Source organism: Suricata suricatta, chromosome 3, assembly GCF_006229205.1.
Source record: "Suricata suricatta isolate VVHF042 chromosome 3, meerkat_22Aug2017_6uvM2_HiC, whole genome shotgun sequence".
Lineage (NCBI taxonomy): Eukaryota > Metazoa > Chordata > Mammalia > Carnivora > Herpestidae > Suricata > Suricata suricatta.
Genome location: NC_043702.1, coordinates 41,196,114 through 41,221,069, shown reverse-complemented (window position 1 = coordinate 41,221,069; position 24,956 = coordinate 41,196,114). Strand labels below are relative to the sequence as shown.

The 24,956-nt window shown below is 38.6% G+C and overlaps 1 long non-coding RNA gene across 3 annotated transcripts; it reads right to left on the bottom strand.

Moving 5' to 3' along the window:
* Positions 1-10,034: 10,034 nt before the first annotated feature.
* Positions 10,035-18,822, bottom strand: LOC115286432. Of its 3 annotated transcripts, none has more exons than XR_003906058.1 (5): positions 18,745-18,822; positions 17,958-18,105; positions 17,332-17,476; positions 15,476-15,730; positions 10,035-10,305 (listed from the first exon to the last, which is right to left on the bottom strand). It is a non-coding gene; the product is annotated as an uncharacterized LOC115286432 (long non-coding RNA). The 3 variants fall into 3 exon arrangements; XR_003906059.1 differs by having other exon boundaries at positions 17,958-18,070; positions 18,745-18,821; XR_003906060.1 differs by having other exon boundaries at positions 17,958-18,061; positions 18,745-18,819.
* Between the last annotated feature and the right edge of the window lie 6,134 nt (positions 18,823-24,956).

The window sequence follows — 24,956 nt, the reverse complement described above, 5'->3', positions numbered from 1 at the left end:
TAGAGGACTCAAAAGTAAGATTTTCTTAGTATCTATCATCTGTTTTCCTCTCCCACATTCCCCTTTCTCTTCATTCTCTTATCCGTATCAGGGCTAATTCTCTTGGCACACCATGTTTTCCTCCCCACCTTTTAAACTATTGTTGTGTGTCTTCTCAAACAAGACTTTAACTCTGGTGGCATTTCTCACAGAAAACAAAGTGATTTTATTTCCTTCGTTCTCACCTGTAGTCTTGCAAAGCACTGGGATTTCAACAACAACAACAACAACAACAGCAGAACAACAACAGGCCAAAGGAGAGCTTATTTTCATTTGTTTAGTCTTAGTGGTCTTTAGTCATCTACTCAGATTGAATTTTTTAAAATAGCATCGTAGTTGTACTTCTGCTAAGTGAGCCACACGCAGTTCATCCTTTCCCACCACTTAAATAATGAGGAAATAATTGTGTTCTCAATACCAGGACTAAACTGCTGTGCTATTGACAAAGTCTTAATTGATTTGAAATATGAGAAAGCTCATGCCCTTCTCTGATATAATTGGCTTAGACCCTTGGGTGCTCTACCTGGATTTAACTATTGAGAAAGCTTACCCAGTCAGTCAGTCCCCTTGGGCCCTGTGCTCAGTGCTGCCACATTCTTTCTTGGTCTGAGAGACAGTGTGCTACTGGCTGAAAAGCCACTTAACCCACAGCAGCAGGGCATGTGGGCTTGGCAGTCTACATCCATTCATTTAACTATTGATTTTTTTAAAGTTGATTTATTTATTCAGAGAGAGCAAATGGGGGAGAGGCAGAGAGAGAGGAGAGGGAGAATTCCAAGCAGGCTCTGAAATGTCAACACAGAGCCTGATGTGGCCCTTGAACTCACAAACTGCAAGATAATGACCTCAGCAGAAGTCGGATGCTTATTTGACTGAGCCAACAAAGGTGCACCTAACCATTGATTTTTCTAATTCTGAAGTAAACACCGAGGTGCCTGTGGTGTACTTGACACTGTGCTAAACCCACAGGATGGAACATTGAATAAACCATCGTCTCTAGTAATTAAGGAAGCCTTATTCAGTGCAGGATGGGGATGGTGTGCCTAGAGTATTATGGGAACACACACAAGAGGTGCTCAATCCAGACATGGGTTCCAGGGAAGGCTTTCTATAGAAAGTAACATCTAAGATGAGTCCTGAAGGACTGGTAAGAATGAAGCAGGCAAAGGGAGAGATGGGAGAAGCCATCATGATCTTTCTGGGGAGATGTGCTAGCAGGTACAGAAGAGGAAGCAAGAGTAGTGTGGTTGAAATCCTTACTCATTTCCTTCTGTCTGAGTATTCTTGGGAAATTGCTTAAGCTGTCCAAGTCTGAATCCCTTCATCTGTGAACTGAGGCTAATCATGTCTCAGAATTGTGAAGGAAATGGTGGAGTTGGGATTTAACATATTATCTAGGGATAATCTATTTCTTGGTTTTCACTTTGTCTTTTGTTTTTCATTAGTTACACAGTAATTAACCAGTGATCCTCTCCACTCCACAAAAGAACTAAAAACCAAAATAACAAAAATAAAATTCCAATTTAAATATGCCCTAGATTTCATAGCCTCAATCCAGGTTATTTATTCAGACAGCACCAATGCAATTTAATTTAAGTGATTAACAATGATTTTAATTTATCAATTACAGGTGAAGTCGTACTCTTATCCATATGTGTGTGCATATTTTATTTATTTATTTATTTTACTAAAGTCTTATCCTTATTTTTCAGGACACTTCACAGGACAGATGAACACATGCCCCAGTGACTTGAAAAAGACCAACCACGAACCTAAAAAACAGCATGTGTTTCTTTGACTTCTGTAAATATTTTCATAGGAAGTTTTCTTCCAGGAAAACCCCGAGTTTGTTAAGCTGGAGGTGCTCTTTCAGATGTTGGTTACAGTTGGGGACAGTGGGCATGACTATGAAGGAATGAAAAGCATTATTTTAAGTAAGGACAGTTTAATCATGCTGATTGATGAACGCATTCTGTTAATTTCGAACAATTTGTCCTTTCTATGCAAGTCTGCATTATCATCATTTGTCATTGTTCTTGTTATCAATATATTAAGCACATGGGGATGCTGGGCAATAGTAATATTTGCAGGGCAGGGTTTGTAAAAATTATTTATTGTTCAACAGTTAAATAGGCATCTCAAATTCATAGAAAATGGAGAGCAAGACATAGCAAAGTGAGTTATGGAGCGTCAGTGAAGATGCTAAGTACAAAGGCTTTTTAATGTCCAGAGACACCTTGGTTTAAATGTTGACCCCAGTACATAGCCCTGAAAAATTATTAGTCTGTATGCCTCAGTGTTCCCATCTGTAAAATGGAGATATGAATGATAATTTCCTCAAAGGATACTTAAAAGAATTAAATGAAACAATCTATTAGAAGTAATTATGTTTTATGTAGTATGAATGATAAACATTTGGTATCGTTATGAATTTTTTTCAAGTTTAATTTCTGGGGGCCAAAGGCAGACCACCTCAACATACACAGTCACAAAGGCATGCAGATAATTTTGAGCTGAAAACAATCAAGGACCAAAAGACTCAGGAAGAAACTTTGATCTTCCCCTCCTAATTGCCTAAAAAGATTAGCAAAAGAACATGGAAGACAGCTATTCAGAGATTACTTTTTAGCTAAGAAACTGATCTGCACAGCAGGGCCCATTTGTTTTCCAAATATCTCTCCTCACCTTCTTGATAATGACCTTCTTCCCTTTTGTACCCCCGACTCCTACCTCCCTCTTTAGCTCTGGATGGCATATATACCTCATTTTGCCTGTCTTTAGAATTTCATGTCCATGTGGATTCCCTGTACCTATAAAACTAGGTTTGATTTTCTCTTGTTAATCTGTCTCATGTAAATTTAATTCTTAGGCCATCTAGAAGAACCTTGGACAGAGAAAAATGTTTTCCTCTGCAACAACTCATGTTGCAACCACCAAACTAAAGAGTCAAGACATAGAATGGGATCCATGACCCTGGAAATCTTCTCCTATGAGAGAATCAAAGGAAAGCAGTTGGATGTAGGCCAGAGTAGCAAAGGACATGAAACCCAAGGTCTCAAGGGTCAGTTTTTGCAGGCTGGCATGTCAGCCCGCCTGCATAGGTCCTGCATAAACTGTTTGGATAATTATAAAAGTAATGGGATGTGAGTAAATCAAATCAAGGAAGGTCCAAGTTGGAGAGAGAGAGGATTGTGAATGTTGGGTTCCAATGAATTTTTTAAGCTGTTGCCTTTTGAATATGATTTTTTCCTAATAAGCTAATTAAATCTAAAAGTGTGAAAGTGAGTCTGAACATGGACTTATCTTTGACTCTTGTCTTCTTTTTTAAATAAGCACAGTTATTCTCTATTTCTCTCTCTTGCGATATATTTCCCAGCTATAACCCTTCAGACTAGATTGCTCAGGCTCCCTCCATCAGCACTGCAACGTTTCCCATTGCTGGTGCAGGCCTGATCTAGGCACGCCTGATTAATGGGGACTCACTCCCAGTCACACAAGCGACTTGCTAAGGGATCTTCATCCCCCCCCTCCGCTCTGCAGAGGGCACTGCTCAATGCTTGTGAGTAGGCATGCTTAATTAAGTAAGGGTTCTTATTTTTAATAACATTCTATTTTTAATTCTGAGATGTTCTTAAGTCTAATGACAATTCCACTCTTAAAAGGACCTGGACAGCAGGCCAGAAGTGCTCTTTGGTGAATTTATTCAACATTATTTAGGCTGATAACAATCTGCTTTGTAAATCAGTAGAAACTGAACAATTACCCAGATGTCCCCAGAGCAAGGGTCACATTGGGTCTTGAACAGATTGCTGCTTTTTTTTTCCCCTTCAATGCTTCATATTACCTTTCTGTCTTTAAGAGTTTGCTTGAGTGTTAAAGAGAGAATATAAACAATGAATCTCTATGACAATATGCTACATGACCCACATCTAACGCACTCTGACTTTCCTTGAATAAAGGCTTCATGACAAGACATTGCAGGAAACACTTCAGGGCTTTATAAGGCTAATTAGAATTTCATTAACTTAATCATAAATTACCTCTGGCTCAGGTGTGCTTGTTACCTCTTCCCTCTCAGTTTGGAATTTGACCCATGGGTTTCCTGTTTAACGCGGCAGCTGGTTAGACCCTATGTGAGGGATAGGCTTGAAATGCATGCAGTCGAGGGGCTTTCTCAGGCCGTTTGAAGTGCACCTGGAAATTGTAAGCTTAGGAGGAAGAGAAAAAGCTCAAATGCCTGCAGAGACTGCAGCTTGAAGTGTTAAATGGACGACACTCTGAGGGAACATGGCCACATGCTGCCTTTGCACCAAGGGTGCTTTGGTCTTAAAAGAAAAAAAATTCAGATCTCATTTAAAAAGACTGCATGTGGCTTCCTCCCCCGATCTAAGTTTCAAGATTCACTTAGAATGAAAATCAGGCAACAGCCAAAAAATCAAAGTTTAAAATGTCACACATAAACTCATCAGTTTATGGAAATGGAAAAATACTGAGGAAGGTACATCAGAAATGTAGTCCCCTAGCTCTGAGAGTGACGTGCACTCGAAGGCGTGAGTCCTGATCACTAAGACAATCTGCTGGCTGCTCTAAGTCTGACAGTTCATGGCATGTTGTAAATTCACCTGAGTCTGATTTATGTGCATGCAAACACTGTAATGAGAAGATTTACTACCACCGTTTGTGGTGGATTCTATCTGAATGGATGCCAAGGTGTTGGCTGATTGTTGGTGCCATGCCAAACGTGTTTCTTCAGAGTATGTATTCTTTCAAATCACAAATTGATTTGATTGAGGGGCAATTATAAATGATTATGGAAGAGTTTTATTTTTGTTTTGAATGTGGATAGATCATTCTGTACTTTAAATTGTTCGGGGTTTTATTTTTTTATTGTTTTAAAGTTTATTTTGAGAGAGAGAGAGGATGCATGAGCAAGGGAGGGGCAGAGAGAGAGGGAGAGAGAGAAACTCAAGGAGGCTTCGCACTACACTGTCTGCTCAGAGCCTGACTCAGGACTTCATCCTTGGGATCTGGACCCCTGTGATCATGACCTGTGCTGAAATCAAGAGTCAGAAGCTTAACCGACTGAGCTTCCCAGGTGCCCTAAATTGTTCAGCGTTTTAATTGGCAAGATGTATTGTATCCTACCTTGTTTGGTTTGATCTGGCTTTCTATGCATCCAAGAAACCAGAGGACTGATACTAGTGATAAGATTGCATTGATATCTCTCTATACATCACCTTTTAAAAAATAGATCCCCTTTTAAAATAGAATAGTTATTATTTTTGAAGTTGTTGGTGTGAGTAGCTGGAATCTTTCATAGATATTTTAAAATTTCTTCTCAGCATTCCCATTTTGAAGATTCCAGTTGGAATTCTAATTGTGCTTAATTTCTGCCTCTTTACCCATCTGGCTAATGTTATGGACCTAGTCCATGCTCTGATGCTATTGAATTTCTCTAGTTCCTGAAGGAAAAGTCCATCTATGTTTATAGCCTTTTGCTGAGGTTACGGGAATGGATTCTTTAAAAATAAAGCTTTTTCAAGAAAACTCATGAGGATTTTGAGAAACACATAGCTTATTTTAACTTTGGAAGATGGGAGGGAAATCTTGCTGTGATCTTCGAGATACGTAACCCAGACCAGAATGCTGACTGCCACCTGGCCATCTCTGGAGTGTTTTCTGTTTCAGGGCCACATACGTTCCTGCTTGAGATAAGGGAGAGAGTCTATCCACTTCCAGTCTTATGAGGCCAGACATCACTTCTTGCCATAATTGTACAAAACTAGTGGTAAGACTCAATATCAGGTGCTCACTCTCCTACTATGTTATTGCCCTGATAGGTCCAGCTAAACCCCAAGGTCAGAAATGTTTCTCTTCTTATAACTTACACATAACTAGGCAAAAAGAGCAAAGATCTAGGGGCCTCAGACAAAGAAAAAGAATAACAGGATGATTGGCATTCTAAGTACAATTAGTACAATTAAGTGCAGAATTGATCTTTTAATCAAACATTCAAACCCCAAATTTATAGCAAGTGCCTACTACATACAGGGTACTATAGGAGGTATTGAACTGTCAGAGAAAGATGAGGAATACTGAAACAGGACAGAAACAAAAAGGAAAAAGGAAAAGAAAAAAAGTTTTTTTGAATGTCTTGTCTAGCATGACCTTCTGGGTTATCTCCGATTTTCATTGTCTTTTATCTATTTTTGTAACTTTCTAAGTTGTAGAAAATTGATAATAATGTAAATAATAATGCAATAATGTTCTTGTCCATGGAAATGTTAATTGTGTCTGGTGGAAAGAAATTGATTATAACCCTGTGAATAGACCTGTTTGGCATCTAGTTGTAAATTTATTTCAGGATTCCTTATCTGATTACATATGTACCATACTTTAAATTCTCCTCTGGTTCTGACATCTTACTGGTCTCCTCATTAATTATTGAGTTAAAATCTTTGACATGTTCATTTTATATTTATATTAGAATCAGATTATATCCTCTTTTAAACAGTCTCTTTAACAGTTTGACAATAAAAAATGTGATTCATACTTGCTTTTAAATTGTTTGGTTTTTAATTGGAGAGATAAGACACATAACTACAGGTTGACATGCAGTCCTGAGCTCTCTAAGTCAATGGGGTTGGTGTTACTATATGTTTTCAGGGTGAATTGTACTGATTAATAGCTATTTGCACTTACTCTTCTTTCATTCCCTTCAACTAGTTGATTTGCAAGTCAGAAAATTCATGTGAAAGATAAAAGAGTAAAATTCCAGGCCACTATAGCCACAGGGATTAAAAAAATTTTTTTTGAGGAAACTTACTTTCCCCATAATCAAAATATGAATTTTATTAATATTTAGAAAATAATAAATCACAGGAAAAACTGGAAATCATAGAAAAGCAAAGAGACTAAAACAAAAACCCTCAACTCTGTCAAGCAACGCAAACATTTTGGTATATTTTCATCTGGATATTCTATGCTTAGTGTGTCATTGTTTGTTTTTGTGTGTAGTTTTCTTGGGTTGCTTGGTTTGTTTCTCTTGCACATCTTACTCCTAATATGTAAAATTACGTGACAAAGGGAAATTAAAGCTACAGATGAAATTTAGCTGCCAATCAGCAGACCTTAGAGAAGGTAGATTCTCCTGGATTATTTAGGTGTGTCCAATGTAACAATGCGGGTCCTTAAAAGTAGAAGAAAGGGACAGAAAAGAAAGCCTGAAAGACAGTAGCTTGCTGGAGAAGCAGACCATGTGCCAAGGAATGCAGCTGGCCTCAAGAAGCTGGAAAGAACAGGGGAATGGATTCTCCCCTAGAACACCCAGGAGGGACGCGGTCCTGCAGACGCCTTGATTTGAGACCACTGAGATGTATCTCAGACCTCCGACCTCTCGGACTGAGATAATACATTCATATTGTTTAAGCCGTTAAATTCATGGTAACTTTTTACAGCAGCAATGGGAAGCTAATACAGTCTTGCATACACAGATTTTATCATTTATTATGTTATATCAGATGTTATAATACATACCTCCATGTTATTTTAAACTTTTGCAAACAAATTTGTAACGGATACCTCATAGTTTACTTAATCATTCTTTTATTATTGGCTATTTTGAATATTTCTATTTTTTCTATTATAATATATATTTTTTAGTATCTTTGGGCATAAAGGTTTTTGTGTATTTTACATTATTTCCTTAGCATGCATTCACAAAACAGAATTAATGTGTCATCGTGTAGCAGCAGATTTAGGGCTTGATGGTTGTGAGGACGGGTGGAGGAAGATTGCAGATTTCACATTTCAGAATCTCAGATTTTACCAAAGTGACTCAAAAGAACTGAGTAAATAGACCCCTGTCTCCTTTTCCACTTCCCTTGGTTCCCCAGGGAGGTGATGATAATCCAAAAAAGAAGGATCAGGCAAATTCTTAAAGTTTGGGTGACTGTCTCATAGACGGCTCAGATGTAGAAAGCTATAGAATGACATGATTAACCCGGGACATAGGTAACGGATGGAAGGTCTAGAATTTAGCAGAGCTTCTGGGAAAAGATGTCTCCTTCAAATACATTCAAGAGCGACAATGTATGCAGTTAGGACCTGTAGCGAGCAGCGACCATCTTGGGATGGAGCCTCAGGTGCTCAGCACAATTTTCAAAGTACAAGAAGGCATTTTGAGGAGGGATAAGAAATACTTCATTTGGTGCCATGGGTCAGGTGCTTGATAATTCCTAGCAAAAGAGAATTTAAAATATATGTTGGGACCAATTCTATTATTTTGAATACGATATTTGTAATCAGATGCATGGTAACCAATCTGTTGTTCTTATTCTTTAGGGGAGGCTAAGTGATTCCCAATAAATCCTGTTGTTATCTTCCTAAAGGATTACAATAATGAATTATCTTCAGGCATTTTATATTTATTTTTTATTTTTAATTATTTATTATCATTATTATTTTTTAAATTTAAATCCAAGTTAGGTAACATATAGTGTAATGATGATTTCAGGAATAGAAGTTAGTGATTCCTCGCTTCCATATAATGGCCAGTGCTCATCCCAACAAGTGCTGTCCTTAATGTCCTTCACCCCCACCCAACACCCATCCAGCAACCCTCAGTTTGTTCTCTGTATTTAGGGATCTTTTATAATTTATCTCCCTCTCTGTTTTTGTATTATTTTTCCTTTTCTTCCCTATGTTCATCAGTTTTGTATCTTAAATTCTACATATGCATAAAGTCATATGATGTTTGTTTCTCTGATTGACTTATTTCGTTTACCATAATACACTCAAGTTCCATCCATGTTGTTGCATCCTTTTTGATCGTTGAGTAATATACCATTGTATATACATGCCACATCTTCTTTATCCATGCATCAGTAAATGGACATTTGGGCTCTTTCCATACTTTGGCATGTTGGTAGTGCTGCTATAAACATTGGGGTGCACCTGCCCCTTCAATACAGCACTCCTGTATGCTTTGGATAAATACCGAGTAGGGTAATTGCTGGGTCATAAGGTAGTTCTATTTTTAATTTTTTTGGGAAACTCCATACTGTTTTCCAGAGTGGCTGCACCAGTTTACATTTCTACCAGCAGTGCAAAAGAGTTCCTCTTTCTCCGCATCTTCACCAACATCTGTTGTTTCCCAAGTTACTAATTTTAGCCATTATGACTGATGTGAGGTGGTATCTTATTGTGGGTTTGATTTGTATTTACTTGATGATTAGTGATGAGAATTTTTCATGTGTCTGTTTGCCATCTGGATCTCTTCTTTGGAAAAGTGTCTATTCATGTCTTCTGCCCATTTCTTCCCTGGATTATTTGTTTTTGGGTGTTGATTTTGGTAAGTTCTTTATAGATTTTGGATACTAACCCTTTATCTGATGTGTCATTTACAAATACCTTCTCCCCTTCCATTGGTTGATTTTTAGTTTTGCTGATTGTTTCCTTGGCTGTGCAAAAGCTTTTTATCTTGATGAGGTCCCAATAGTTCATTTTTGCTTTTGTTTCCCTTGCCTCCAGAGACATGTCAAATAAGAAGTTGCTGTGACTTATTTTGTTTTTAACTTTTCCAGATATTTTTATAGCTAGGTATCTTGACAAAGCTGACACTCTTGAGAACTGTAGCCAAAATTCCTGCCTCACAGTGTGCAGACCATGTACATAATGCCTTCTTCTTCTTCCTTCCCCCAAACGCATATGGAATATTGCCTTTGTCTGGGTGTGCTTCACACCACACTGCCAGATGTGACTTTGTGCTTTCAGAGGTTAGTCCTTGAACAAGGATAAAATGATGCAACCAGTTGGAAAAAAAGGAAAAAAATGTGAAATCTTTCAATTAGCTATTTCTTGGGTTCCCTAGATGACTAGCAGAAATGAGATTTAAACTCTTAAGCCAATCTTACTGAAATAAAGAAGCTTTGATTCTTAGATATGCAGGAAAAAAGTAAAACTGGGGAAAATAAAAGAACTCAAACGTCCAAGCATTATGTCAATTATTATGTTTTAATTTTTCCATTTATTAAACCTTTCTCAGCTCAATTCCTTCTCTCTAATTTTACAGATATTTTCACTTCACGTGCCATGAGAAGGTAGATCAGGACAGGCTGGAGTACTCGTTATAATGTTTATGGACTGAGAGGTGCTCCCACGGGAGACATCCTTCCAGGAACGATGTTCAGCATGAAACAGCAGGAAGACCGCCGAGTGGGAAATGTGTCATTCTGGGATGGAGTTGGACCTTAACTCTGCTGTGAACTGGTATAAAATTAGAAAAGGAGAGCATTAGTGTTGGCCTAGAAAGACTTATGTGAGGTTATAATTCCATTAGAATATCTTTTTTTTCTTGAGTAAGTTACGTTTTATATGGGACTACAAGGGGGATGGGGTTATTATAGGTATTCATTTAAACGACTGGGAGTAATAAGGAAGAACACTGAATAAAATGGCACCAATTTCTCAGGAGCTAGCCAGCAGTGGCTCTGTTTTATTTTTCCAGGGTAGAGACATTTGCTTAGGATGAAGTGGATTTCAAAATAATCACTTTCATCCTAAATGAGTCTACCCAGGAAGAAAACGCTATTAAGCCATCAGTGCAGCCTTCTCCCTGTTCCTCACCTAGGTATTAAAAGAAAATGTTTGCAGACCCAAGGACCTCATTTCCAAGAGAGGCCTGTAGGTCGACAGTCTTGCTTATGGAACCTCAATTTGCAAACATGGTCCAAATTATTTACCTAAAAACTTAAATTCCTAAAATATCTATTGTTCAGAGATAAGATGTTGCGGACCCTGATGCGATGTAAAAAAGTAGAGTATAAAGCCACTTTGGAGATGGGAATTTGCAAAAAACAGTATCTGAATCTGTAGTTGTTCCAACATTCAATTGGGTGAATAAATTAAGTATTCTAATTCCTCATTCTTGCTTTGCATATGTAAATATGGTGTTTTGTACTTGTAGAATTGTTTAGATAATTAGAGAGTTGGATTCTGAGCTCAAAAATCAAATCTTTCAAAGCACATTTGGCTGAGAAAAGAGTGGGACAACTGTTTTCATCCTTGCTTTTTTGGGTTATGAGAAAAAAAGGGCTTTTTGGTCAACTTCAGTTATATTGCGGCCTACCTCTCCAAGTGAATTGGCAGTTTGTGTGTGGGAATTAATGAATCAGAGAGAAAACTAAAAGGGGATTTTTTTTTTTAAAAAAAGGGAGTGAGATTAATACAGAAAGATGTCCAGCAGTGTGTACGTGCCAAATACTTATGCTACTGGCCAGTTACAGGGGGCTGTGTACTCAAGGGGAGGCTTAGGTCAAGGATTGCGTCATTTATTGATTTATTCAATAAGTATCTACTGAGCACCCAATAGGTGACAAGCAGTCTGCTGGGTGCTGGTAGTTCAGGAATAACAAGGTAGGTGAAACTCAGGCCCAGTTGGAGAGGACGCAGAGAGAGGATCACCTTGAGGCCAGGGGAGTATGGTGATAGCACTAACCACTAGAAAGCACATTTCTTAGTTTCTGTTTCATTGGCTCCCTCTATCAGACAGGTGTCTGAAAAAGCCTCCAGAACATTGTATACCTCTCATGTTCCCTGGACCTCACGAGGCAAGAGTTGATGATCTAGGTCTGGAGTTTTTCAAGCAGGGTTAGACCACTCATACAAGTAGCTAACAGTTTTTTTAAGTTTCTCCTAGATTCCAGAACCGAAGAGGTACTATGGAGGCAAAGTGCCCGCAGACTCTGATCTCATGTAGTTTTGAGGCTAGTGAGAGAGGCAGACGTAATCAAATAATAGAAGAGACAAAAATATGATTACAAACTGAGATGAGAAGGTCAAGGCTCTGCAAGAGCACAGAATTGGGCAGGTGGGAGCTTTTCAGTTATGCCTGGAAATTAGGGGAGAGTAGAATGTAGTAGGGGAGTGGAAGGGAGAGGCTCATTCCAGAAAGAGGCCAGTCTGTGAGAATGTCTGGGCCTGGAGAGGGAGAAGGCCATTTTGGCTGAACTACAGAGAGTGTCAAGAGTAGCAAGAATGACAAGATTATAGGCAGGGTAGACAAAAAATGCAGGCACAAAGAGACAGAGAAAGAATTCTCTTGATGTTAGTTGGGCAGCTAGCGGTTTTTACCAAATCCAGAGAGACACTCTCTGTTTCTAGTCTAAAAAGTGGGGTGGAACTGGAGGAAGGATTAGATAAATGTTTTTAAGTGTTAGGCTAACATTAGACAGATTTACTGAATGAAAGTAATTTGTTATAACATTCGAAGTTCAAATGGAGTAACACGCTATCATGAAATACCAATGCACCATTGGTTTCCCCATATCTAGTTACTTTCTCTATTTCATGAGCATGAGGAGTAATTTGATAACGTATTTCTTATAATTTCACAGTGCCTGCCTGGAGTATGCAATACAAAAATTGCTGGTAAATTAAGGCCAGTTTAATCACGATAATCACTACCCTGTAGACTATAACCAAATGAAGATTTTACATACATGATGGAAATCTAAGCACAGGGATGGGGGAGACAAGTGGGGGTCATAACTGCATAATTTACATGTTCATCTCAAAAGCTGAGTTGCCTAAGTCCTAGAGAACATTTTTTTCTTTTTTCTTTTGTAACACTTGCATTTATTTCTCCTTATTCTCTAATTTCCTCCAAATTCCCATTACATGTCATAATATTGCTGGAAGGTCTGTAGAGGTACTTATTTCATAACTTACTATAAAGCTTCACTAATTCAAATATAGATGACTTTTATATATTATATATATATATAAATATATATTGAGAGAGAATTTATTGTCAAGTTAACTAACATACAGTATATACAGTGTGAGTGTGCTCTTGATTTTGGGAGTAGATTCCCATGATTCATTGCTTACATACAACACCCAGTGCTCATTCCAAGAAGTGGCCTCTTCAGTGCCTATCATGCATTTCCCCTCCATCAGTCCTCAGTTTGTTCTCTGTATTTAAAAGCCTCTTATGGTTTTCCTCCCTCTCTGTTTGAAACTATTTTTCCCCCTCCCTCCCGCCATGGTCTTCTGATAAGTTTCTCAAGTTCCACACATGGGGAAAAACATATGATATCTATCTTTTTCTGATAGAATACTCTCCAGTTCCATCCATGTTGTTGCAAGTGGCAAGATTTCATTCTTTGTTATTGTCAAGCAGTATTACATTATATATTATAAACCACATCTTTATCCTTTCATCAGTTGCTAGACATTTAGGCTCTTTCCATAATTTGGCTATTGTTGAAAACGCTGCTATAAACATTGAGGTACAGGTGCCCTATGAATCAGCATTACTGTATCCTTTGGATAAATTCCTGGTAGCATGATTGCTGGGTCATAGGTTGGTTCTATTTTTAATTTTTTGAGGAACCTCCACACTATTTTCCAGAGCAGCTGTACCAGTTTGCATTCCCATCAACAGTGCAAGAGGGTTCCCATTTCTCCACATCCTCACCAATATCCATTATTTCCTGAGTTGTTAATTTTAGCCACTTTGACTGATATGAGGTGGTATCTCAGTGGGGTTTTGATTTGTATTTCCCTAATGATGATTGTTGTTGAGCATCTTTTCATGTGTCTGTGGTCATCTGGATGTCTTCTTTGGGGAAGGGTCTGTTCATGTCTCCTGCCCATTTCTTCATTGGATTATTTGTTTTTTGGATGTTGAGTTTGGTAAGTTCTTTATAGATTTTGGATACTAACCCTTTATCCAATATGTCATTTGCAAATATCTTCTCCCATTCTGTTGGTTGCCCTTTAGTTTTGTTGATTGTTTCCTTTTGCAGTGATTTTTATTTTGATGAGGTCTCCCAATAGTTCATTTTTGCTTTTATTTCCCTTGCCTTTGGAGATGTGTCAAGCAAGAAATTGCTGTGGCTGAGGTCAAAGAGATTGTTGCCTGTTTTCTCCTCTAAGGTTTGGATGGTTTACTGTCTCATTCTTGGGTCTTTCATCCATTTTGAGTTTATTTTTGTGTATGGTGTTAGAAAGTGGACCAGTTTCATTCTTCTGCATGTTGCTGTCTAGTTCTCCTTGCACCATTTGCTTTTTCCATTGGATATTCTTTCCTGCTGTGTCAAAGATTAGTTGGCCATACATTTGTGGGTCCAATTTCAGGTTTTCTATTCTATTTCCTTGGTCTAAGTGTCTGTTCTTGTGCCAATACCATACTGTCTTGATGATTACAGTCTTGTAGCAGAAGCTAAAGTCTGGGATTGTGATGCCACCTGCTTTGGTTTTCTTTTTCTACTTAACTTTGGCTATTCAGGGTCTTTTATGGTTCCATACAAATTTTAGGATTGTTTGTTCTAGCTCCGAGAAGAATGCTGGTGCAGTTTTGACTGGGATGACTGGGAAACAAGGTTGTGAAAAGGGTAGGACTTGGTGTGCGGCTGTTGTTTCTACCGTCTGTGGTCTCTGTGCCTTTCGCAGAACTTCCAACAGTGCTATGTTGGGACAGCGCCCAGAAGTTTACCACCTCTGTGGTTCATAGAAGCCACCATGAGGAGGGCCCAGGGAAGAATTTGCCATTATCCTTGGAAAGCAAGTGGTGGTTGCTAATTATGATGACTATGTACTTTGGATCTGGATTTGCTGCTCTCTTTTTTATAGTAAGGCACCAACTGCTTAAGAAATAAAGATGTTTTAATTAATCCATTAAACATATGTGAAAAGGAGCATTTTAAGAGGTGCAGTCTCTTTGAAAAATGGATCAAACTCTTGAATTCCACATACTCAATATGTTTGTAAATAAACTCATGCGTGAAAAAAATGGAAAAACAGTCTATGGTCATGGATTGGAAAAATAACTATTATTAAAATGTCAATACTACTCATTTGTCAAATAACATTTGTAAAATGTCAATGCAATTGTTTTTGTTTTTTAGAATAATTACTGGAATTTTGAGATAGTTCAGAGGCAATTTTTTACGTTTATTTTTGAGAGACAGAGAGAGACAGGGTAAGCAGGGGAGGGTCAGAGAGAGAGAGAGTGAGACACAGAATTTGAAGCAGGTTCCAGGCTCTGAGCTGTCAGCATAGAGCCTGAGGCGGGGCTTGAACCCACGAACTGTGAGATCAAGACCTGAGCCAGAGCCACACGCTTAACCGACTGAGCCACCCAGGGGCCCCTAGAGGCATTTTTTTGATGTTAAACCCTAAGAGTTTATGATCGTAAGAATTTTGTCTGCATGATTTACCTTCAAAAGGTGCATCTCATCTGAAAAAACTTCAAAGTCATTTAAAGAGGTGATCCTACATATTCTTATGCTCTGGTATCAAGGCCAGTGTCCTGACTTAATGAATCCCTTCCTGTTTTGGGTTGAGTTGAAAATTTTCATTTATTTTCATTTTCATTCATTTATTTTATTGGGTTTAAAATAGCAGTTTTCAAATAACGGTCCATACAAACCTGAAAGTACATAAGGCTTTGCAAAAACTACAAGGTCAAGGCAACCTTTAAGGGAATCAATTTCCAGATCCTCCGTCTCTACATTGACTTCTTCCTAAAATGAATCTCCCAGAGAGAATGGCTGTGGTAAGCCAGTTATCCTTCTTCACTGCCCTTCACGATCACTCTCCTTTATTCTGTAAAGAAAAGCATGCGTCTGACCCATCTCTAATCTCATTGTGCTGCAGAACAGTGATACTTGAGACTGCTTGGCTCCTGTAAGAAAGACGCAGAGCAAACTTTGATAAGAATTACTGATGCATGCTGCAGCCTATTTCCATATTAGTTCAGCAACAAACTCAGGTCTTCCTGTCTCAGTTTATTTCACAATGAATTCGAATTTACAGGAGAGGTAAGATGTGATTTAATGTGTTCATTAAACTAAGCAAGGAAATCAGACATTTTTTGTGAGAAAGGAAGTTTGATTTGGTAGATTGGTTTGACAGTGAGGACAACCTTTCCCAACCAGTTCTATGGCAGACAATTTCTATAAATTTAATAAGTTAAATTTTGGACTCCATAGTTTTGACAAATATATGTTTAAAGCACGTGTGAATATAAAATATGTAGGTAAATACATCCTCTGCAATAATTTAAAATTGCAGTAAAATTTCTAGAAGCCAACTTAAAAATATGAGAAGGGATATGTAGTTTCTTAAAAGCTCATGGATTGAAAACATTAGCTGATAATAATAAGAGAATGTGTGGCAGCCCAGGCAATGAAAATGAAAATCTTCCCAACTTCTCACTAGGAAAATGATTTAGCAGGAATTGCTTTAAACATTAAATAAACAGGTTTCTTGGAGAATGATTGTGTGTATATATATATATTTCTCACAGTTGTTCAGGGACAAATAATGGATTCATTGAGTTGTTTTATTGATATTCTTCTTTTCAGGGAGCATGCGGTATCTTCTCCTGGAAAGTTGTCTCCAAGGGTTGAGAAACATCTGTCATTTCAATTTTTACACACTCTAAAGTCAGGACCAAGGGAATAGTATTTTAACTCTGGATATGCTACTCAAGGGTCTATTTTCTCTCTGTAAAAGTAATGTTTGTTGTAGAAAATTTCGAAAATATCAGAAAGGACAAGGAAAATACAATTAACAATGTATTTCCACTTAGCTGTATATCCTTCTTTTCAGTTTTCTATGTATAGAAATTACTTTCTTTGCTTTTTTTAACATTGGAATTTGATTATTACCTTTGGTAACTATTTTTAAATTTCATCAATACATCTGATCATTTCCCCATTTTGTTACATGTTACTCTACAACTTTATTTTTAATGACTGAGTAGTATTCCATTAGAGGGAGGTACCATAATTAATTCTACATTTCTCAGACTTGAGTAATTTATAAATCCTTTTCAAAGGAGAAATAAATTCTCATGCTCCCCTCGGGGTTGACTTAGATTATTTTTATTATGTTGTTAGTCATCTATGAAGAAATATAAAACTAGGATTAATTCTTCATGATCCTCACTGTGTACACGTATAAAACCAACACAAATTTACATTTAAATTTGGATGTAAAATCAATGTAATTAAAATGCCAACAGTCATTTAAGGGGAGAGTTGATGTTAATAGTAGGATGATAAATGTTTATATTTTCTTTTTTGGCATGGTTCATTTGATTTTGAGCCAGATGGATCATCATCTGAATCATCTTGATTATCATCATTATTGTTTTTCCTTCTAATAATAAACTCATTTTAAGCCAGACATCTATTATTATCATTAGTCAGTCAATTTAATGGGACACCTCCAAATATGACAACAAAGGCTTAAACAAATGTTCTTTACTATTAAACTTACCCTTGTTATATACAAAGGGAGCTCCTCACAGTATGAGTGTGATAGTGGCACGTCAATTTTCCCACCTTTCCTCTCGGAACGGCCCCTCCATCTTTGTCCTTAGAGTTCTTCATGGAGTGAGCCTTCACTGGCACTACCAACGTGACTGTAAAACAAACACACACTTGGACACTGAATGCATAGCTTAGCTGAGTTAGAAGTTGGTCTACCAGATGGTCCAGAATATCTTTACATCGACAGTTTTTAGATTACCATCAAAATAAAAACACGAGATTAAAAAAAAACTTCTTTCATAACTCATACCCTCAGATATAAAGCTTTTTGGAGGGCTAAGTTGACCAAATTCTCTATTGCTTGTTATCTGGTATATTCTTTTTCTATTGTTGCTGTAACAATTACTACAACCTCCTCATTTTAAAACAACACAATGTTTTTAAATCATATAATATTAGAGATCAGAAGTCCTAAACTTATGGTGTCAGCTCAGCTATGTTCCTTTGGGAAGCTATGGAGGAAAGTCTGTTTCTCAGCCTTTTCCAGCTTCTAGAGATCACCACATTCCTCAGTTCATGGCTCCTTCCTCTATTTTCAAACTGCATCCCCTGCATTCATGATTACCCCATTACCTTCTGTCATTGTTGGCTCAATTTGCCTCCCTTTCATAAGGCATCTCCTGATGATACTGGGCGCATCAGATAGTCCAGGATAATCTCAAGATCCTTAGTTATACCTGAAAAATCTTTTTAAAGATGTGCAGTAACATATTTAGAGGTTCTGGGGAAAAAGACAGAGACATCTTTGAGGAGGACATTATATAGCCTACCATATCTGAATGCTAGAAACTTTCATCAGAAATGATTATTCTTTCAGGATAAACTTCTAGCTGTTATACAGGGTATGTAGGCATTTTTTTTTTAAAGGCATTACAATGCCAAATTATGCTCTGGAAGGGTTGTACCAAATTGCACTCCTGACAACAGTGCGTAGCGTAACTTTTCCTGTTCCTTGACCACAATGGGTATTATTATTTCTTAAAAATCCTTTGCTGTTTAATAAGAAAAAAATTTGTTGTTACTTTATTTTACGGTAAGTTGACATTAAATATTTTGATGACATTGGACCTTTTAAAATATATTTACCGGTCATGGGAAAAAGGAAAACATTTAAAGGGATAAATTTGTTAAGGATATATTGTTAACTTTGTTGTACAGAAACCACCTAACCTGCAAGTGGTATCTTTCTAAAATTACAGCATCATGAAGAACGCATGGAGCATGCCTTTGAGTTGAAGTTTACAACTTAGAATGTTTAGGAGAGAGATCATTGTTTAGATAAATTCAGGGCTGATTATGTTCAAGAGAAAATTAATTCCGGCCAGTGAGGCTCATGTGCAGAGTCGCTGTGGCCTCTTACCTGGGATGGCCTGGTCCTATATGGGTGCATGGCGGAGGGAGGGTGGCACTTGCCACCGCAACCCGACTGGTCTTCTCTGCAGGAAAGCATCTTGTGACGCAGTCACATCATTGCTCAGTCAGAACTAGCTATTTTGTCTGAGAGCAATTATTACATCATAATCACAAAAATATGAGCGTCAGAAAAACTTTGTGAATAGATGGGCATTTGAAGGATTTTTGTAAGTGGCTATAATACACAACTCCTGTATGCTCGTTGAATAAAAATTTTAAATCCACATAAGCCAAATAAAAAAAGACAGAGACAAGGCAGGATGAAGAAGCACTATTTCCTAAAGCTTTCTCTATCCTCAGGATGGTTGAGAAGTCAGAGGCCTGGGATGTTCATGACAGAGGGTCTGGAATGGCAAGACTGAACACGTTTGATAAAATGCGCGGGGTTTTAGAGCTTGCTAGATTCTATTCGCTTATACAGACTTTGTTCTTTCTCCCTCCAAACTTGTTGCCGAATTAGGAGGATGGGCACAAAAAAAGGAATTTAACCCTAAGGAAACCGTGCTAAGATATTGTTCTCAAAGTTTTGGGAGCCAGCAACATCCTTTCTTTCTTGCTGAGGCCCACTGGAGCTTTGCTCTCGTTGAAGCCAAGTGTCAGTGGTTTGCTTCCTTTAAGATCTCCGGGAGGAGGCTGTTTTTAGCTGAGAGCGCCTGCTTTGCCTATCACCGCAGTGCTGTGTAGGATGCCTGGTAGAGAAGGCAGCTGGGGAGGAGGAAGTCAGAAAGTGAATGTGTGTCAGGAGGAAGCTCTGGAATAGAAAGGGAATGTGCTAGGGCTTACGCACTCAGCAAATGCAGCTTTTAGGCGTAGCGGACCAGGATGCCTTTGGCAGGAACTAGCTTTCTGGGCTCTTTCATTTGGTGTGCTAGGAAGATCTGATTTATTTGTGCCGTTGCAGTGATATTGTTAGGTTAAAAAATATGTTTTCTGGTGCATCGTAATTAACAACAGTGGCTGCATACTAGAATATTCCAGGACTTAAAGAACGCTAGGCATCTTATCAGCTGCAGCCAGCAGATGGTGATAGCGTCCCATGAAAAAGCAGATAAATTGGGCTTGGTGATGCTGGGAGGTTCAGGTTTGTTTTGCTTTGTTATTTAAGCTTGACAACACCCATCTATATATTCTGTGGGCACAGAGTGTTTGAGCCCGGTCTAATCTTAAACTTGTTTTATGGTGATATCATTATTTTTTACTGCTACAAATTAACTGTCGGTTTCAATCTACCCTATGTTTCAGCTGCCTTCGGGGATCATCTTGTCAGTTATGCAGCTTTCCAATTTTATGGCTGAGATCAAGAATGATTCCTTAAAGGCACATGGGAAACAATATGTCTTTAGAATGAAATGTGAAAAAGTTGAAGTGAGCTTTGCTACATAGCCAGTACTGTAGGAGTGCAGGAAAAGTAGGTAAGGGCAAACCACTAAGGCCCCGAAGCAGTTTGAAATGTGAGTGTCTTGACATTGACCAGGTGCAATCATTCATGCAAGTATTGATAGTGGCCTGTCAATGGAGTGAAATGGAGCTGGACTGAGTTCCAATATTATCTTATGGAGTTATGTTCAAACTTGTGAAAATGTGAAGAGGAACTTCTGGGCAACTCAAGTTCTAGGTCCATAGAAAATTCTTCCAGCAGGACACAAAGTATCACACAAAGTCATCTTTCTTTCTCCTTTGCATCTAAAGCTTCTGGAGTGCCTACCAGGTGCTGTAAAGTCCTTGTGAACTTACTGGGCAAAAACTTGATTGCTGCCTAATCTTTTCTTGAAGTATAAAGGCAAAAAGAAATTAAGATCCTCTTTATAGGGCTGGCGGAGCACCATTGATTGATGTTAAACTCGAAGGAGAAAGGGGTCGTATTCCATCTTGCCCCAGTCAAAGAATTCCATCAGCAACACCCTGTCATCAATCTGTCACTGCCTTCTACTAGCAACTGACGCACTGTCCAAGGATGTATGAAGAGACAGGGAGAAATCTCAAAAGCCAACAAAAGAAGCCAGCCTGTTTTTTACATGTTGGATGGGTAGAGTGAGCCTGAGTGTAAGATCCCTTCCAAATTATCTGGAGTCTTCTGAATGTTTGTTACTGTCGCTTTCTTTTCTTTTTTTAAATTTTATTTATTATTGAGAGACAGAGCATGAGCAGGGGAGGGGCAGAGAGAGGGGGACACAGAATCTGAAGCAGACTGCAAGCTCCAGGCTGTCAGCACAGAGCCCGGTGCACAGCTCGAACTCACAGTGAGAACATGACCTGAGCCGAGTTGAATGTTTAACCCACTGAGCCATCCAGGTGCCCCTGTAGCTTCCTGAGTCATGTGATACCTGCTCCTAGAATTTGTTTGTTTTTATTAGAATTGAGTAACAATAGCTCTGTCATAGTATGCTCAGTATGAGCCAGGCTTTTTCCAGGTATTATTTCAATCTTTACAACATTTATTCAAGGTAGACATTATGAAGATACTCTTTCTATATATAAGATAACCAAGGTTAATCAACCTTAAAGAGGTTGCTTGGTAAATATTGCCAAGCCTAGAGTTTAACAAAAGTCTGCCCATGATCTTCCCATTTTGCCCTACATCCTCTCTACTGAACATTGTTTGCTCGAACGCTGTTCCATTGGCTAGGACAGGAATGGAGGAGAGAGGCAACAATCCCACAGTTGTGCTGGAGCACCACAGACCTAAAGGTGTCAGGCAGAAGCCTTGATACATCAGGCCCTGAGGGGTCCCATCACGTGGTCGGTTGGCAACGCTTTGGAATGCCAGAAAACACAATCAGCAGACATGGCCTGGAGGTTTAGCCCACAGAAATGGGGTGGCTGGTTCTGAGCAAAGGCTTCAGGGCAGCAGACAGACTGTGGAGTTAAAAGCAGAGAAACAAAGCGCAGTTAGAACTGCCATACCAGAAAGATCTTTGCTTGAAAGCAGGGTGTAGGGGATGGATAGGGACGCATCGGTCTTTTCAGCTCCGCTCTCAGGCCAGGATAACAGCACAACCCGCAGAAGCATTTTGAGACTCAGACAGCCACCGGCATTTATTTACAGAAGGAAAGTGGACCAGGTGGGATAAATGCACATAAACCCTTTGAACACCGGGCGTAGTACAAATGGGTTCACTATTGATTCTTGGTGGAAACGTGCATGTCTGCCTCATGAACAAATGTCGCTCCTGAGACCACCTTTAACAAAATATTTAGTCTGACCTCTCCAGACTGCATTTACAAGCTCATTTCTCTTCTTATGTTTGAGGGCTTTTCGCTGAGATGTAAGTAGGCCCGGTGCAGCAGTCCCAGAAGGCGTCAGAAGAAGAGTTTCACAGTAGAAAATAATCTTAAGATTGTGCAGTGGGTTTCCACCAAAGGTGTCATAGGAAAGCTGTAGAAGAACGAAAGCTTACAGAAAGTTAACATAAAGGGATGTAACGGCATATGAGGTATCACATCAGCTCATGGGGAACGGCAGGAAGCATGGTTGGGCATTGCCTGTTGTATTTCCACCCCCAACTTGACTCCTTTTCCATATGTGCATGATTGAATCTGCTGTGACCATAGAAATAGTCAAGTGTGGAGAACTAGTTAGGGCAGTTTAAGAATCCATTAGAATCATTAAATCTCTTCTGAGCTAGCCAGAATAATCACATTTATATCCCAGTGAAATCTAGTTTAACTGCCAATCTTCCTTACCTTTCAAAAGAATTGAAAGGAAAATCTTATGCAAGATTCACTCACAAATGTCTTCTAATGGTTCTTTAAAAACAGTCTACTCATCTCCAGTCCAAAATGGCTTCGTATTTGCATTACTGAAGGCCGTTGTTCAAAATGGATCATGACTTCATTTTAATAGTCTGTGAACTTAGGTTGCTCATAGGGTGGTTGGGAATTGAGCAGTGTGTGACTACAACAGAAGTGATGTAAAAAATAAAAAAAAAATCAAGCTGCCTATTTATTTGATTGCTCAACGTTCTCAGTGCATTATCTGGATTGCCTGTCCATTTTTGTCTGGGTTAATGTCAGAAGTTTTCAATTGCAAGTCCCTTCAGGATAGGACTGATGTCATCTGCATCACTTTGAGAGCCCCAGGCTCCTCATCCAATAAGCCTTTCCTGAGTGCCCATTATGAGACAGGAGGTCTCAACTGGCACATTGTACTCTTCCATCTAGAGACGGCAGTAAAGACATTTTCCTTCCTGCATAAATAAATGTGTGTGGATAATGACAGCTATTTTTTTTTCTTTCTGCAGTGGAGTCTTTTCCCTCTCTTGATCTTGAATGTTCAATTTGAAGTTAAGGTTGACGTAGGCACAAGTAGCTTGGCTAAGGTGATTGCTGTTGGGTGCTATGCAACAGATATTGATTGTTGGATTTTTCTTTTTCTTTCTTTTTTCTTTTTTTCTTTTCCCTTAATCTCTTCATAGTCAAGAGACATAGACTGCATTGTTTCTATTACCTCATCTCCTACAACCACTGCCGCTCTTTTATGCCTCATGGTCCCTCACCAAGAGCTTGCAGGTGCTTTTGGTGATTACGGTGTCCTGATCCCATAAGCCACATGGTATCCGTGGCTGTTCCAGGAGAACAAGAGCCCAAAGATATCAGTCAATAGCTTTAGTTAGATCCTAAAGATCTACTAATTGTAGGAGACTCATGTGTTCAAAACTCTGTCTCTGTGGAAATGATTTTGGTATGGCTGTATAGACATCTGAAGCATTTGCCTTATGATAAAAATCTTTTATGTTTGTAGAAACAATTATATATTTAGATCCTTTAATCACTGATTTGGGACAATGTTGCCAAAAGCAGGGAAGGGGTACAGCCAAATGCCTAGAGGGCGAGGCCACTGGCACCGCTTAGAAACTTTCTGAGTGGAGAGAATTACTCTTCACAAGTCTTAGTATTTCAATCAGTAAAGTGGGTATAGTAATGCCTTCCCTAACCCTACTTTTTATAAGAGAAGTACAAGTCTTTTAAAATTCCAAAGTGCTTTTACAAGTGTATGGTTAGGGAAAAAAACATTTCTTAAGCCTTTTGTCTGTGGAACAAGCCATGCTAAGGCAACTATTGTATAAGGAGAGACCCTCATTCAGGATATTTCTTACTTGCAATTTTGATACAGAAACAGATCATCAGAGCTCAAGTAACAAACAGTATCTGTTTCATGGTTACAACACTAGGTTCTGGAAACAGGGTTTCAAATTCCAGTGCCACCATTTTGTCACCTTGTCATTTAATCTATTTTTTCATCCATAAAACAAAGCTTATCATATCTAACTCATGAAGTTTTGGCAGAGATGGAGTCAGATAGCTTATGACAAAGCGTCTAGCACAGTGTGACTTATACAATGCATTTCTTAGTTTGGAGCTTGTGTACCTTTCTACCACAAAAGGTAATTTCCATTTGCTTTAGGTGAAATATTATGCCCTTCCTGAAGCTATTAATTCATGAGTTATACTTTACTTTCATGATAATGCTTGAATTTCAGGAGAGAAATCTAGTTTCAGCCAACAAATTTTCCTGCATTGACCCTTCCCTCCACTGAGGAATTAACACTGGCTTCAAATCTGTGGTATTGTCAGCTTTGTAGTGACTAATCGTTCTATACTTAGACTCATGTTCTGCCACAAGCTCTTGGCCAGAAGAATCCATCATCATCTTGTTGGTGTGCTGCTCATGCCTTGTCAGAAAGGGCTGAGTTCAAATCACACTAGGTCCTGGGGAGTACGCTTGTCAGGGAGGCGTGAAGGTTTATTATATAAACACGTGGACTTTGGAGATTGATCATCTGAATTCAAATCCGAGTTTTGCTCATTGTTCACTGTGTGACCTTGAGAAAGGTGCTGAACCTTTAAACTTTCACATTTTTATCTTTAGTAAGTGATGAATAGTAATAGCCAACATTTATTGAAACTCATTTTATGCTGAACGGTTTACATGCACTAACTCGTTTTACCTTATGACCACCCATGACATGGGGATTATTTCCAACACTCATTTTACAAATCTCCATGTTTCCATGGGTGGAAACCCACTGCACAATCTTAAAAAAAAAAACATGGTGAAAAACCCAAAGATACATTTTCTGGGGGGCACACAGCTAGTCAATGCTTCAGCTGGGCTTTAATTCCAGTTTTTGTTCTGGAAGTGATAACACTTTATACTAG